Source organism: Heptranchias perlo, chromosome 6, assembly GCF_035084215.1.
Source record: "Heptranchias perlo isolate sHepPer1 chromosome 6, sHepPer1.hap1, whole genome shotgun sequence".
Taxonomy (NCBI): Eukaryota; Metazoa; Chordata; class Chondrichthyes; order Hexanchiformes; family Hexanchidae; genus Heptranchias; species Heptranchias perlo.
In genome coordinates, this window is record NC_090330.1 from 79032972 (window position 1) to 79050796 (window position 17825).

At 46.2% G+C, this 17825-nt stretch overlaps 1 protein-coding gene across 1 annotated transcript in view; it reads left to right on the forward strand.

Annotated features, from left to right (window-relative positions):
* Window positions 1–5877: 5877 nt before the first annotated feature.
* bcl9 (BCL9 transcription coactivator) overlaps window positions 5878–17825 on the forward strand; it is a 253735-nt gene continuing 241787 nt past the window's right edge. Inside the window, exon 1 of the mRNA XM_067986473.1 lies at window positions 5878–5962. The gene's annotated coding sequence lies outside the window, so the exon portion shown is untranslated. The remainder of the gene's footprint in view (window positions 5963–17825) is intronic.

Sequence of the window (17825 nt, forward strand, 5' to 3'; positions counted from 1 at the left end):
CTGATACGCTTCGTTTCTGCTGGCTCTTCCACTCTTGTTAATGCCACTCTGCTCTCCTGATACGCCTCATTTCTGCCAGCTCTCCCACTCTTGTTAATGCCGCTCTGCTCCCCTGATACGCTTCGTTTCTGCCAGCTCTCCCACTCTTGTTTATGCCGCTCTGCTCTCCTGATACGTGTCGTTTCTGCCAGCTCTCCCGCTCTTGTTATTGCTGCTCTGCTCTCCTGATACACTTAATTTCTGCCAGCTCTCCCACTCTTGTTAATGCCGCACAGCTCTCCTGATACACTTCGTTTCTGCCAGCTCTCCCACTCTTGTTAATGCCACTCTGCTCTCCTGATACGCATTGGATCTGCCAGCTCTCCCACTCTTGTTAATGCCACTCTGCTCTCCTGATACGCATCGGATCTGCCAGCTCTCCCACTCTTGTTAATGCCGCTCTGCTCTCCTGATATGCTTCGTTTCTCCTGGCTCTCCCGCTCTTGTTAATGCCACTCTGCTCTCCTGATAGGCTTAGTTTCTCCTGGCTCTCCCGCTCTTGTTAATGCCGCTCTGCTCTCCTGATACGCTTCGTTTCTGCCAGCTCTCCCACTCTTGTTCATGCTGCTCTGCTCTCCTGATACGCTTCGTTTCTGCCAGCTCTCCCACTCTTGTTAATGCCACTCTGCTCTCCTGATGCACTTCCTTTCTGCCAGCTCTCCTACTCTTGTTAATGCCGCTTTGCTCTCCTGATCTGCTTCATTTCTGCTGGCTCTCCCACTCTTGTTAATGCTGCTCTGCTATCCTGATACGCTTTGTTTATGCCAGCTCTCCCACTCTTGTTAATGCCACTCTGCACTCCTGATACGCTTCATTTCTGCCAGCTCTCCCGCTCTTGTTATTGCCACTCTGCTCTCCTGATACGCTTCGTTTCTGCCAGCTCTCCCACTCTTGTTAATGCCGCTCTGCTCTCCTGATACGCTTCGTTTCTGCCAGCTCTCCCACTCTTGTTAATGCCGCTCTGCTCTCCTGGTACGCTTCATTTCTGCCAGCTCTCCCGCTCTTGTTATTGCCACTCTGCTCTCCTGATCTGCTTCATTTCTCCTGGCTCTCCCGCTCTTGTTAATGCCACTCCGCTTTCCTGACATGCTTCGTTTCTGCTGGTTCTCCACTCTTGTTCATGCCACTCTGCTCTTCTGATACACTTCGTTCCTGCTGCCTCTTCCGCTCTTGTTAATGCCGCTCTGCTCTCCTGATACGCTTCCTTTCTGCCAGCTCTCCCACTCTTGTTAATGCTGCTCTGCTCTCCTGATACGCTTCGTTTCTGCCAGCTCTCCCGCTCTTGTTAATGCCGCTCTGCTCTCCTGGTACACTTTGCTGTTGCCCGCTCTCCCATTCTTGTTATTGCCACTCTGCTTTCCTGATATGCTTTGCTGCTGCCAGCTCTTTTACTCCTGTTATTGCCGCTCTGCTCTCCCGCTACGGTTTGCTGCTGCCGGCATTACCACCTGCTCTGCTTTCCCGATCCTGTTGGACTGCTCGGCCATTCTTCTACCTATTCCCCTCTCATATTTAATACTTGTTAGAACAGCAGGGAAGTACATGTTCTGTGCTGCCCTCTGGCATGTTCTCTTCCTTATAAACACAGCTCTCGCTGTCCATTAACCTCAAGTTTGATGGCTTTATTGACATTTTGGCATTGGCAGAAACTTCACTTATGGGCAGGGACTTCTCGTCTCTTACTGAAGCTTCCACACCTGCTTAAACTTTTCATCACCTGCCGCCCAAACTGCTGCAGCAAAGACAACTCTTATCTTGGAGCATCTCACTCTCTTCCAGCCCTCCCCTTCTCACTTAAATGTCTACCAACCCCACTCCAACTTCCTCATCTAGATTTCCTCTTTTACCTGTCACACCGAGTAACTCCTCATCTTTGGATGTTCTACTACAGAAAGCCTAGAGGTGTATAGAAAGTACAGGGATGACGTAAAAAAGGAAATAAGGAAAGCATAGAAAGGGCATGAAAAAATATTAGCTGGTAAGATTAAAGAAAACCCCAAGGTGTTTTATCAGTACATTAAGAGCAAGAGGATAGCTAAGGAAAAGGTGGGACCTATCAGGGATGATAAGGGTAACTTTTGTAGAAGTAAAGGATGCGGGTAGGGTTTTAAATGAATATTTTGTCTCCATATTCATAAAGGAAAGAGATGATCCGGACATAGTAGTTAAAGAGGAGAGGTGTGAAATATTGGCTAAGGTAAACATAACGAGAGAGGAAGTACTGGAGGGACTGGAATCCTTGAAAGTTGATAAGTCACCAGGGCCGGATGGATTGTTTCCTAGACTATTGAAGGAAGCCAGAGAGGAAATAACAGATGCTCTGAGGATCATTTTCCAATCCTCACTAGATACAGGGGAGGTACCGGAGGACTGGAAGACTGCAAACGTAGTACCATTGTTTAAAAAGGGTACGAGGGAAGGACCGAACAATTATAGGCCTTACCTCGGTGGTGGGCAAACTGTTGGAAATAATACTGAGAGATTGGATAAACTGTCACTTGGAAAGGCATGGTTTAATCAGGAATAGTCAGAATGGATTTGTTCAGGGAAGGTCATGCCTTACATATCTGATTGAATTCATTGAGGAAGTGACAAGGAGGATTGATGAGGGTAGTGCAGTGGATGTTGTCTACATGGATTTTAGTAAGGCATTTGACAAGGTCCCACATGGCAGACTGGTCAGAAAGGTAAAAGCCCATGGGATACAGGGAACTGTGGTGAATTGGATCCAAAATTGGCTCAGTAACAGGAAACAAAGGGTAAAAGTCGATGGATATCTTTACGAATGGAAATCCATTTCCAGTGGTGTGCCATAGGGCTCAGTGTTGGGTCCCTTGCTGTTTGTGGTATATATTAATGATTTGTACTTGAATGTAGGGGGCATGATTGGCAAATTTGCAGACAACACAAAAATTGGCCGTGTAGTTGATAGTGAAGAGGATAGCTGTAGACTCCAAGAAGATATCAATGGGTTGGTGGAGTGGGCGGAAAAGTGGCAAATGGAGTTCAACCTGGAGAAGTGTGAGGTAATGCACTTAGGGAGGGCAAACAGTAAAAGGGAATACGCAGTAAACGGGAATATATTGAGAGGGGTGGAGGAAGTGAGAGACCTTGGAGTGCATGTGCACAGGTCCCTGAAGGTGGCAGTACAGGTAGATAAGGTTGTGAAGGAGGCATACGGAATGCTCTCCATTATTAGCCAAGGTATAGAAAACAAAAGCAGGGATGTAATGATGGAACTGCATAAAACGTTGGTAAGGCCACAGCTGGAGTATTGTGCGCAGTTCTGGTCACCACATTATCGGAAGGACATAATTGCTCCGGAGAGAGTGCAGAGAAAATTTACAAGAATGTTGCCAGGGCTTGAAAATTGCAGCTATGTGGAGAGATTGGATAGGCTGGGGTTGTTTTCCTTGGAGCAGAGGAGGCTGAGGGGTGACTTGATTGAGGTATACAAAATTATGAGGGGCCTCGATGGAGTGGACAGGAATTACTTGTTTCCCCTAGCGGAGAGTTCAAGAACGAGAGGACATAGATTTAAGCTGATTGGCGAGAGGATTAGAGGGGAAATGAGGAAAAACTTTTTTACCCAGAGGGTGGTGGGAGTGTGGAATTCACTGCCCAAATTGGTGGTAGAGGCAGGTTCCCTCAACTCTTTTAAAAAGTACCTGGACCTAAAGTACTGTAAGCTGCAGGGCTACGGACCAGGTGCTGGAAGGTGGGATTTGAATGGGCACCTGGTTGTTCTTTGAGCCGGCGCGGACACAATGGGCCAAATGGCCCCCTCCTGTGCTGTATCTTTTCAATGGTTCTATGGTTCTATGGATGATTTTGACATTCACCCAAACTTCCCCAGCCCCCTCTTCCCTGGTCTCCTATCCCCACTCAATCGCACCCTTTACATAAACTCTCCCACCCATATCTATGGCCACTCCCTCAACTTAGAATTTCATTGAATCATACAGCAAAGAAGGAAGCTATTCGGCCCATCATGTCTGTGCCAGCTCTTTGAAAGTGCTATCTAATTCGTCTCACTTCCCTGCTCTTTCACCTTAGTCCTGAAAATTTCTCCTTTTCAAGTGTATATCCAATTCCCTTTTGAAAATTACTATTGACTCTGCTTCCACCATCCTTTCAGGTAGTGCATTCCAGATCGTAACAAATCATTGCATTAAAAAATTTCTTCTCATTTCCCTCCTGCATTTTTTGCCAATTATCTTGAAGGTGTCCTCTGGTTACTGATCCTCCTGCCAGTGGAAACAGTGTCTCTTTATCTATTCTATCAAAACCCCTCATAATTTTGAATACCTCTAATAAATCATCCATAACCTTCTCTGCTCTAAGGAACACAATCCGAGCTTCTCTGGTCTCTCCACATAACTGAAGTCCCTCATCCCCTCCACCATACTGGTAAATCTCCTCTGCACCCTCTCCAAGGCAATATGTTACAGTAAATTGTACTCTATCCAATTCAGTTTAAAAATGCACCTTGAACAAATATTGTAGTTATGAATGCAGGTGAAACTTCACCATCTCTTATGGCCTCTCCACTCCTGAGATCTCTGTCATCGACAAGGCTGTCTCTGACCACTTCCTCATCTCTTTCTCCTTACACCCCTTTACCTTCCCTACTCTCACCACACTCACCATCTGCTCCTGGACAAAAACTCTCCCTCATAAATTCACTTTCACACTCCCTCTGATCCATCACAACTCAGCTGCTTAACTGTTGCCTGACCTATGCCTTTGATGCCCTCATTTCCATCAAAACAATCACTGCCTTCCACCCGCATTGTTCCCCTGGCATAGCCCCATCTTTGTTCCCATCAGTCAAAGGGCTGTAAACTTGACCTAGCACATGGCTGGTCTAATTGGCAGGTCTGGCCCAACCATGTCAAGCATTATGATGCCTTGCTTTCCTCAGCCACAGCTTTCCACTGCTCCAGGAGGGCAAGCACAACCCAAGGCTCCTTTGCTGTATGGTGAAGCATCTCCTCTAAACCCCTTTCCTGCTCCAATAGCAAGTGCAAAGGGCTTATAGATCCCTTCACCTCCAAGATGAAATCCATCTGTGCAGTTGCCATTGCTGCTACCTCCCATCCCTCTGCATCCCGCTGCTCCTGATCTCTCCCGAGTCTCGCATCTACCCTACCCCCATCTCCTGTCACACTGCAGATTTTCTCCAATCTCCACCCTTGTCCTCTCCAAGCTGATATCTTCCACAAGACCCATCTCCTGCTCCTTTGGTACCCTCCCCATTCATTTACCTGTCCTGGCCCCCATGCTTACTTGTAAGGAATCTTACAACACCCGGTTATAGTCCAACAATTTTATTTTAAAATCACAAGCTTTCGGAGATTATCTCCTTCGTCAGGTGAGTGAGTGAATGAGAGGTTCTCAGTCACTCACTCACCTGACGAAGGAGATAATCAGCGACACTGACGCAATTGTAATGGCCCACACCACCCAGCGACACTGACGCAATTGTAATGGCCCACACCACCCAGCGACACTGACGCAATTGTAATGGCCCACACCACTGCCCCTACTCACTCAACACTTACCAGGGATTGAAACAGGCACTTCGCTGGTCACTAAGTACTATATCACATCCTGTATTCACCTATCGATCCATCAGAGGAGCCCCTGCTTTCGTAGATTGGTAGAGTGAGGTGGGGGGGGGGGGTTGGTGGTGGTTGTATATAATTTAGACCCACGTTTTAAACATTTAAGTTTGATAGTATTTGATAATTTGTGAAGCAGGCCAAATAAAAAGATTCAAAAAGAGCCTTTTAAATAGACTGAGCAGAATTTCCATTTATTTATTTCAGAGATCTAGTTCCTCTCCAATAGAGACCACAGGTTACTCTCCTATAGAGATCACAGTAAGAATGATGGCTGTATTGTGACATACAAGGAGAAGGTAGGTGTAATCTTTAGCATTATCCCTTCTCATCAAGCTTTCAGAGGTCCAGACAAGTATTCTCAGGACTCCTGAAGTGACAGTTTTATTTTTACTGAATCTCTTGGTAAACTGGACAGACATTATGGACAGACGTTTGCTGGAAGCTGCACGAGAGAATAAGAACCCAGTACTGGAAAATTTCCCCTTGACGAATTAATTGCAGAGTTTATGGATGTAACACATAGGTTTTTGAACTGGGGTCCTCAGATCCCAGGTCAGCTTCCTGTTCATCTGTTGACATTGATATGATCTTGTTGACATATTGGGGTAGATTTTCCTCCACAAGTGTCCGACAAGTGAAGCTTACCAAAAAATTGGGGAGAAAATAAGAGCGCAGTTGCCGTCACAGTTGGAGCATTCTGGTTGCTTTCTTGGGATCCCCACAGACCCTCTGATCCGCGAAGGTCTAGGGTCAGGCTTGTGCACCAGGAATCTTCAGGCACCCAACTGTCATGGCCTGAGGAAAATGAGATGGGTGGCCTGGTGTAACAGGTCTTCTTTCCTCTTCACTGCATCTGGGAACACTGATTTCTCAGTTGGGTGAGGAGGAAAGTCTCCTCTATTGTCTTTAATAGGTCACTCATGGGATCTGGACTTCAATATCCCATGCCTCTGTGTTTCCAATCTTAGCTATGTGTCTGCGGACAGGAAAAGTTAGAAGAATAATGATTCCTGAGGAACAATTTTGTGCATCCCAAAGACTGCCTAAAGAGTACCAGAGGTATCGGCCTGTGAGCAGCTCACCCCATCCACTGCCTTGGCCACGTTTCCTGGCAAGGCCTGGACATACAGGATTAAAAAGGAGGAAATACAAAGTATCTTATACCCTTAATTTAAAAAAAGTATAAAGATGGGAATTTTGGGAAAAAATCCTGCGCACACACCCCAAAGATTGCAATTTTTTTAACTTCAGACTTCTCCCACTGGTGCCTAAACAGCTGACGTCAGTGACGGGGAGAGTGGGACTCATCGAGTGGCATAACAGTTGTGGTTGAGGTGGATGTCCATGTTTGCGATTATGTGGAATTCAGGAGCGGAGTCTGCAATGGCCACTTCCTGCTCCTGCCTCACTCAATCTAAAGCTTGTGTGAAGTGGGGGCTGGAGCTGGGCGGTAGCACTGGTGTTCTTGATGCAGTACCGGGATGCAAAATTCTGCATCAGAAAGGATCAAGATAAAGATTTACCCCATTCTGCAAGTACTGCACCAAGAGAATACTGGTCTTCAGTATTCATGAAAAGCCAATCTGAGACCTGGTTTCGACAAATCAGACATCTGAAATCCAAACCTTTATATACACCTGAGCCCCAGAACAACTATGAAGCATGATGTGGAGATGCCGGTGATGGACTGGGGTTGACAATTGTAAACAATTTTACAACACCAAGTTATAGTCCAGCAATTTTATTTTAAATTCACAAGCTTTCGGAGGCTTCCTCCTTCCTCAGGTAAATGTTCAGGAGCTCCTTGCAGTTGCAGGGGCAGTCTAAACACCATGTATTGTTCTATATGTATAAATGCGTAGGCTTCAAGGAGCTCCTGAACATTTACCTGAGGAAGGAGGAAGCCTCCGAAAGCTTGTGAATTTAAAATAAAATTGCTGGACTATAACTTGGTGTTGTAAAATTGTTTACAACTATGAAGCAGGAATAATAAACAGCCAGTGCTGTTTGAAAAGTCAGCCAGAACTCATGTTTAATATCTCATCTGAAAGACTGCACCCCTGGCAATACAGTATTCCCTGGGTATTGCAGCAAAGTGCTAACCTAGATTACGTGATCAAGTCCTGGAGTGGGCCTAAACCCATTGACATTTTGACTCAGAGCAAAGCTGACACTATCACACCAACTCCAGTTAAAAGAGGGCACGTTGAGTACTATGCTAAATAGTAGACTATAAACAACAGTTCAGTGTTGCTGGTCTGGCTTGGCTCTTGTTTTCTGTGCTTGCTGACTATACTTGACAAACATGGGCAAGGAAAGCTCCTGCTGATTACCACATACCTCCCTCCCTCAGCTGATGAATCAGTACTCCTCCATGTTGAGCACCACTTGAAGGAAGCACTGAGGGTAGCAAGGGCACAAAATGTACTCTGGGTGGGGGACTTCTATGTCCATCACCAAGAGTGGCTCGGTAGCACCACTACTGACCGAGCTGGCCGAGTCCTGAAGGACATAGCTGCCAGACTGGGCCTGCGGCAGGTGGTGAGCGAACCAACACGAGGGAAAAACTTACTTGAACTCGTCCTCACCAATCCACCTGTCGCAAATGCATCTGTCCATGACAGTATTGGTAGGAGTGACCACCGCACAGTCCTCGTGGAGATGAAGTCCCGTCCTCGCACTGAGGACACCATCCAACGTGTTGTGTGGCACTACCACCGTGCTAAATGGAATAAATTCAGAAATGATCCAACAGCTCAAAACTGGGCATCCATGAGGCACTGTGGGCCATCAGCAGCAGCAGAATTGTATTCCAGCACAATCTGTAACCTCATGGCCCGGCATATTCCTTACTCTACCATTACCAACAAGCCAGAAGATCAACCCTGGTTCAATGAGGAGTGTAGAAGGGCATGTCAGGAGCAGCACCAGGCGTACCTAAAAATGGGGTGCCAACCTGGTGAAGCTACAACTCAGGACCACATGCATGCTAAACAGCAGAAGCAGTATGCTATAGACAGAGCTAAGCGATTCCACAACCAACGGATCAGATCACAGCTCTGCAGTTCTGCCACATCCAGTCGTGAATGGTGGTGGACAATTAAACAACTAACGGGAGGAGGAGGCTCTGCAAACGTCCCCATCCTCAATGATGGTGGAGTCCAGCACGTGAGTGCAAAAGACAAGGCTGAAGCGTTTGCAACCATCTTCAGCCAGAAGTGCCGAGTGGATGATCCATCTCGGCCTCCTCCCGATATCCCCACCATTACAGAAGCCAGTCTTCAGCCAATTCGATTCACTCCACGTGATATCAAGAAACGGCTGAGTGCACTGGATACAGCAAAGGCTATGGGCCCTGACAACATCCCAGCTGTAGTGCTGAAGACTTGTACTCCAGAACTAGCTGCACCTCTAGCCAAGCTGTTCCAGTACAGCTACAACACTAGCATCCACCCGACAATGTGGAAAATTGCCCAGGTATGTCCTGTCCACAAAAAGCAGGAAAATTAAATCCGGCCAATTACCGCCCCATCAGTCTACTCTCAATCATCAGCAAAGTGATGGAAGGTGTCGTCGACAGTGCTATCAAGCGGCACTTACTCACCAATAAGCTGCTCACCGATGCTCATTTTGGGTTCCACCAGGACCACTCGGCTCCAGACCTCATTACAGCCTTGGTCCAAACATGAACAAAAGAGCTGAATTCCAGAGGTGAGAGTGACTGCCCTTGACATCAAGGCAGCATTTGACCGAGTGTGGCACCAAGGAGCCCTGGTAAATGGGAATCAGGGGGAAAACTCTCCAGTGGCTGGAGTCATACCTAGCACAAAGGAAGATGGAAGTGGTTGTTGGAGGCCAATCATCTCAGTCCCAGGACATTGCTGCAGGAATTCCTCAGGGCAGTGTCCTAGGCCCAACCATCTTCAGCTGCTTCATCAATCACCTTCCCTCCATCATAAGGTCAGAAATGGGGATGTTCGCTGACGATTGCACAGTGTTCAGTTCCATTCGCAACCCCTCAAATAATGAAGCAGTCCTAGCCAGCATGCAGCAAGACCTGGACAACATCCAAGCTTGGGCTCATAAGTGGCAAGTAACATTCGCGCCAGATAAGTGCCAGGCAATGACCATCTCCAACAAGAGAGAGTCTAACCACCTCCCCTTGACATTCAACGGCATTTCCATCGCCGAATCCCCCACCGTCAACATCTTGGGGGTCACCATTGACCAGAAACTTAACTGGACCAGCCATATAAATACTGTGGCTACGAGAGCAGGTCAGAGGCTGGGTATTCTGCGGCGAGTGACTCACCTCCTGACTCCCCAAAGCCTTTCCACCATCTACAAGGCACAAGTCAGGAGTGTGATGGAATACTCTCCACTTGCCTGGATGAGTGCAGCTCCAACAACACTCAAGAAGCTCGACACCATCCAAGATAAAGCAGCCTGCTTGATTGGCACCCCATCCACCACTCTAAACATTCACTCCCTTCACCACCGGCGCACAGTGGCTGCAGTGTGTACCATCCACAGGATGCACTGCCGCAACTCGCCAAGGCTTCTTCGACAGCACCTCCCAAACCCACGACCTCTACCACCTAGAAGGACAAGGGCAGCAGGCACATGGGAACAACACCACCTGCACGTTCCCCTCCAAGTCACACACCATCCCGACTTGGAAATATATCGCCGTTCCTTCATCGTCGCTGGGTCAAAATCCTGGAACTCCCTTCCTAACAGCACTGTGGGAGAACCGTCACCACACGCACTGCAGCGGTTCAAGAAGGCGGCTCACCATCACCTTCTCAAGGGCAATTAGGGATGGGCAATAAATGCCGGCCTCGCCACCGACGCCCACATCCCATGAACGAATAAAAAAAAACTTATGATGCTGCAGCTGGGACTCCATCTATTGGCCCATTGCATCCGTGCCAGTTCTCTGCTCGAACAATCCAAAATTAATCCCACTGTCCTGCTATCACTACATTGGATTTTCTGGAGTCTAGTTGTTGCCCAGCTGCAGCAATGCTCGTATAGTTGGCAAGTGCTGTTACAGTCTACGAGCACAGTAAGCAGAAACCCAGCATAAAGTAAGGCACAGCGACAACAGAAAGTGCAGAAAAATAATCGCGAGGGGGGCCCGGTGGAGGGCCTGAAGGAGAGAAATCCGTGGAATCACAAAGTGGGTTCAGAACATTCTGCGGGGGGAAGGGGAACAGCCAGAAGTCATGGTCCATGTTGGAGCTAACGGCATACGAAAGAAAAGGGTTGAGGTCCTACAGACAGAGTTTCAGGAGCTAGGGAGGAAGTTAAAGAGCAGGACCTCAAAGGTAGTAATCGCTGGATTACTCCCAGTGCCATGTGTTAGTGAATGTAAGGAATCTTACAACACCAGGTTATAGTCCAACTGTTTTATTTAAAAATCACAAGCTTTCGGAGGCTTTCTCCTTCGTCAGGTGAGCGAGTGTGGGATTCCATGGAAGGTTACCGCATTTTTATTCAGAGAACAATACCTGGTGATTACAGATAATCTTTCCAACTGCCCGTTGTCAAGGCAATCAAAGTGTTCAGACAGAGTGATGGTCTGTTTGAGGTTGGGTGGCTGTTTGAAGGCGAGTCGTGGAGGCACAGGACCTCCAATCAGATACATCGACGACATTTTCTTCCTATGGACCCACGGCGAAGAATCACTGAAGAGACTACACGATAACATCAACAAGTTCCATCCCACCATTAAGCTCACCATGGACTACTCCTCAGAATCGGTTTCTTTCTTGGACACACGAATCTCCATCAAAGACAGGCACCTCAGCACCTCACTCTACCGCAAGCCCACGGACAACCTCACGATGCTCCACTTTTCCAGCTCCCACCCTAACTACGTCAAAGAGGCCATCCCCTATGGACAGGCCCTGCGAATACACAGGATCTGCTCAGACGAGGAGGAACGCGATGGACACCTACAGACGCTGAAAGACGCCCTCGTAAGAACGGGATATGACGCTCGACTCATCGATTGACAGTTCCGATGGGCCACAGCGAAAAATCGCATAGACCTCCTCAGAAAACGAACACGGGACGCAACCAACAGAGTACCCTTCGTCGTCCAGTACTTCCCCGGAGCGGAGAAACTACGCCATGTTCTCCGCAGCCTTCAACATGTCATCGATGACGACGAACACCTCGCTATGGCCATCCCCACACCTCCACTACTTGCCTTCAAACAGCCACCCAACCTCAAACAGACCATCGTTCGCAGCAAATTACCCATCTTTCAGGAGAACAGCGTCCACGACACCACGCAACCCTGCCACGGCAACCTCTGCAAGACATGCCAGATCATCGACACAGACACCACCATCACACGAGAGGACACCACCCACCAGGTACATGGTTCATACTCCTGTGACTCGGCCAACGTTGTCTACCTCATACGTTGCAGGAAAGGATGCCCCAGAGCATGGTACATTGGTGAGACCATGCAGACACTGCGACAACGGATGAACGGACACCGCGCAACAATCGCCAGACAGGAGGGTTCCCTCCCAGTCGGGGAACACTTCAGCAGTCAAGGGCATTCAGCCACCGATCTTCGGGTAAGTGTTCTACAAGGCGGCCTTCGAGACACACGACAATGCAAAATCGTCGAACAGAAATTGATAGCCAAGTTCCGCACCCATGAGGACGGCCTCAACCGGGATCTTGGGTTCATGTCACACTACACGTAACCCCACCAGTGAAAAAAAGTTATCTGTTTTTAACACAACGGGTCATTCTCTGTCTTTCTCTTCCTTTCGGATGTTTCTCTCCCTCTCTCTCTCTGTTTTGTGTTCTGGCCATTTGTGTATTCGTTAGGTCCTGTAGGTAACATCACTCTGTCTGAACACTTTGATTGCCTTGACAACGGGCAGTTGGAAAGATTATCTGCAATCACCAGGTATTGTTCTCTGACTATCAATGCGGTAACCTTCCATGGAATCCCACACTCGCTCACCTGACGAAGGAGAAAGCCTCCGAAAGCTTGTGATTTTTAAATAAAACAGTTGGACTATAACCTGGTGTTGTAAGATTCCTTACATTTGTCAACCCCAGTCCATCACCGGCATCTCCACATCATGTGTTACTGAGTATAGGAGCAGTAAGATAAGTCAGGTTAGTGGTGGCTGAAGAAATGGTGCAGGAGGGAGGGCTTCAGATTGCTGGGATATTGGGTCCAGTTCTGAGAGGTTAACTGATGTTGTGGGGGAGGATATAAAATAATTTGGCAGGGGGAGGGGAACCAGGATGAAGCATCAGTGAGGAGAAACAAGGTGCATCGAGGGCTGGGAGAGACAAACTGCTGGGTGTATATTATAGGCCACCAAATATTGGGAAGGAGATAGAGGAGAAAATTTGGGAAACAGTGATCACAATATCATTAGGTTTAGAGTAGTTGTGGAAAAGAACAAGGAAAAATCAAATGTGAAAATATTCATCTGGAGGAGGGCTAATTTCATTGAGTTGAAAAGGGATTGGAATTGGAAGCTGGTGGATTGGAAGCAAAGATTGGCAGATAAAACAGTAAATAAGCAATGGGAGGCTTTCAAAGAGTGGACAATCCGGGTTCAGATTACACACGTTCCGATGGGGGTGGGGTGGGGGGGGGGGGGGTTGTGGGGGGGGAAAGGAAAGGCATCCAAAGCTAGAGCTCCCTGGATGACTAAAGATATTGAGATTAAAATGAAATTGAATGAAGAGGCTTATGATAAAGACTTACAACACACTCATGATACAATGCAGAACCAAGCTGAATACAGAAAGTACAGAGGAGAACTGAAAAAGGGAATAAGAGGGGCAAAGGAGTGTATGAGAATTGATTAGCGGGTAACATGAAAGGCAAGCCAAAAGTCTTTTATAAACATATAAATAGTAAAAGGGCAGTCAAAGGAAGCATGGGGCCAATTAGCGACCAAGAGGAGATCTTCTTGTAGAGGCAGAGGGAATGGCTGAGGTACTAAACGAATAGTTTGCTTCTGTCATCACTAAAGAAGAGGATGCTGCCAATGTCACAGTAAAGGTGGAGGTAGAAGAGAAATTGGATAGGATAAAAATAGATAAAGAGTGGGTACTTTAAAAAATTGGCAGCGATCAAAGTAGAAAAGTCACCTGATCTGGATGGGATGCATCCTAATTTGCTGAGGGAAGTAAGGGTGGAGGTAGCGGAGCCTCTGGCCATAATCTTCCAATCTTCCTTAGATATTGAAGGATAATTATGGGAGCCAGAGGACTGGAGGATTGCAAATGTTACACCTCTGTTCAAAATAGGGGAGAGAGATTAACAACAGGCCAGTCAGCCTAACATGGGGAAACTTTTAGAGACAATGATCCGAGACAAAATTGATTGTCACTGGAAAAATATGGGTTAATAATTAACAGCCAGCATGGATTTGTTAAAGGCAAATCACGTTTGACTAACTTGATTGAGTTCTTTGATAAAGTAACTGAGAGGCTTGATGTTGTGTATATGGACATTCATAAAGTACCACATAATAGACATGTTAGCAAAATTGAAGCTCATGGGATTAAAGGGGCAGTGGCAGTATGAATATGAAATTGGCTAAGAGACACAAAGCAGAGAGTAGTGGTGAACGGTTGTTTTCAGACTGGAGGGAAGAATACAGTGGTCCCCCAGAGGTCGGTATTAGGACCACTGCCCTTTTTGACATATATATCAATGACCTGAACTTGGCTATACGGGGCATGATTTCAAAGTTTGCAGATGACACAAAACTCAGAAATGTAGTAAACAGTGAGGAGGAAAGTAGCAGACTTCAGGAAGACATTGACAGACTGATGAAATGAGCAGACACACGGCAGATGCAATTTAACGCAAAGAGTGAAGTCGTGCATTTTGGTAGGAACAATGATGAGAGGCAATATAAACTAAATGGTACATTTTTAAAGGGAGTGCAGGAACAGAGAGACCTGGGGGTGCACATACACAAATTTTTAAAGGTGGCAGGACAAGTTGAGAAGGCTGTTAAAAATGCATATGATATTCTTGGCTTTATAGAGGCATAGAGTACAAAAGCAAGGAAGTTATGCTGCACAAAATGGACGAGTTAACGGCACAAATAACTGCATATGGGTATGATCTTGTGGCCATTACAGAAACATGGCTGCAGGGTGACAACGACTGGGAATTAAATATGCCAGGGTATTTAACAATCAGGAAGGACGGGCAAGAAGGAAGGGGAGGTGGGGTGGCGATGTTAATAAAGGAAGGAATCACTGTAATACAGAGAAATGATATTGGGACAAAGGATCAGGATAATGAAACAGTTTGGGTAGAGATAAGGAATAATAAGGGGAAAAAAACACTCGTGGGCGTAGTATATAGGCCTCCTAATAGTTGCAACTCTGATGGAAGAAGTATTAATCAGGAAATAGTCGGGGCATGTAATAAGGGAACAGCTATAATTATGGGGGATTTTAACTGTCATATTAACTGGACAAATCAAATTGGGCAGGGCAGCCTTGAGGAAGAGTTTATTGAGTGTATTAGGGATGGATTTCTTCAGCAGTATGTAACTGAACCTACAAGGGGGCAAGCAACCTTGGACCTGGTCCTGTGTAATGAGCCAGGATTAATTAATAATGTCCTAGTTAAGGATCCCCTTGGAATGAGTGACCATTCCATATCCAATTAGAGGGTGAGAAGGTTGGTTCTCAAACAAGCGTACTGAGCTTGAATAAAGGAGACTATGATGGTATGAGAGCGGAATTGATTAAAGTGGATTGGGAAAATAGATTGAAGGGTAAGACGGTGCATGAGCAGTGGTGTTCATTTAAGGAGTTATTTTACAACTTTCAAAAAATATATATTCCACTGAGGAAAAAAGGGTGTAAAAGAAATGACAGCCATCCGTGGCTAAGTAAAGAAATTAAGGATAGTATCTGACTAAAAACAAGGACATATAAGGTAGCCAAAGTTAGTGGGAGGATAGAAGATTGGGAAGTCTTCAAAAGACAGCAAAAAGTAACAAAAGGATTGATTAAGAAAGGGAAGATAGATTATGAAAATAAATTAGCAAAAAATATAAAAACAGATAGCGAGAGTTTCGACAGTTATATAAAAAGAAAAAGGGTGGCTAAGGCAAACGTAGGTCCCTTAGAGGATGAGACCGGGAAATTAATGGTGGGAAACATCGAGATGGCAAAAAAGCTGAACAAATATTATGTTTCAGTCTTTATGGTAGAGGACACTAAGAATATCCCAACACTGGACAAACAGGGGGGGAGGAGCTAAATACGATTAAAATCACTAAGGAATTGGTACTCAGTAAATTAATGGGACTCAAGTCGGATAAATCCCCTGGACCTGATGGCTTACATCCTAGGGTCTTGAGGGAAGTGGCAGTAGGGATTGTGGATGCTTTGGTAATAATTTTCCAAAATTCTCTGGACTCGGCAAAGGTCCCGGCAGATGGGAAAACTGCTAATGTAACACCCTTATTTAAAAAGGGTAGTAGGCAGAAGGCTGGAAATTATAGACCAGTTAGCCTAACATCTGTGGTGGGTAAAATTTTGGAGTCTATTATTGAGGAGACAGTAGTGGAACATTTGGATAAACATAATTTAATAGGACAAAGTCAGCATGGTTTTACGAAGGGGAAGTCATGTCTGACAAATTTGCTTGAGTTCTTTGAGGACATAACGTATAGGGTGGATAAAGGGGAACCAGTGGACGTAGTGTATTTGGACTTCAGGAAGGCATTCGACAAGGTGCCACATAAAAGATTATTGCTCAAGATAAAGAATCACTGGATTGGGGGTAATATTCTGGCATGGGTGGAGGATTGGTTATCTAACAGGAAGCAGAGAGTTGGGATAAATGTTTCATTCTCGGACTGGCAACCAGTAGCCAGTGGTGCTCCGCAGGGGTCGGTGCTGGGTCCCCAACTCTTTACAATCTATATTAACGATTTGGAGGAGGGGACCGGTTGTAACATATCAAAGTTTGCAGATGATACAAAGATGGGAGGGAAAGTGGAGAGTGAGGAGGACATAAAAAACCTACAAGGGGATATAGACAGGCTGGGTGAGTGGGCGGAGATTTGGCAGATGCAATACAATATTGGAAAATGTGAGGTTATGCACTTTGGCAGGAAAAATCAGAGAGCAAGTTATTATCTTAATGGCGAGAAACTGGAAAGTACTGCAGTACAAAGGGATCTGGGGGTCCTAGTGCAAGAAAATCAAAAAGTCGGTATGCAGGTGCAGCAGGTGATCAAGAAGGCCAAAAGAATGTTGGCTTTTATTGCTAGGGGGATAGAATATAAAAACAGGGAGGTATTGCTGCAGTTATATAAGGTATTGGTGAGACCGCACCTGGAATACTACATACAGTTTTGGTGTCCATACTTAAGAAAAGACATACTTGCTCTCGAGGCAGTACAAAGAAGGTTCACTCGGTTAAACCCGGGGATGAGGGGGTGGACATATGAGGAGAAGTTGAGTAGATTGGGACTCTACTCATTGGAGTTCAGAAGAATGAGAGGCGATCTTATTGAAACATATAAGATTGTGAAGGGGCTTGATTGGGTGGATGCGGTAAGGATGTTCCCAAGGATGGGTGAAACTCGAACTGGGGGGCATAATCTTAGAATAAGGGGCTGCTCTTTCAAAACTGAGATGATGAGAAACTTCTTCACTCAGAGGGTAGTCGGTCTGTGGAATTTGCTGCCCCAGGAAGCTGTGGAAGCTACATCATTAAATAAATTTAAAACAGAAATCGACAGTTTCCTCGAAGTAAAGGGAATTAAGGGTTACGGGGAGCGGGCAGGAAATTGGACATGAATTTAGATTTGAGGTTAGGATCAGATCAGCCATGGTCTTAATGAATTGCGGAGCAGGCTCGAGGGGCCGATTGGCCTACTCCTGCTCCTATTTCTTATGTTCTTATGTTCTTATACATTTACACATCACTGGTTAGGCCCCAGCTGGAGTATTGGGTCCAATTTTGGGCACTACATTTCAGGAAGGATGTCAAAGCCTTGAGAGGGTGCAGAGGAGATTTACTAGAATGGTACCAGAGATGTGGGACTTCTGTTACCTGGAAAGACTAGAAAAGCTGGGGTTGTTCTACTTCGAGTAGAGAAGGTTAAAGGAAGATTCATT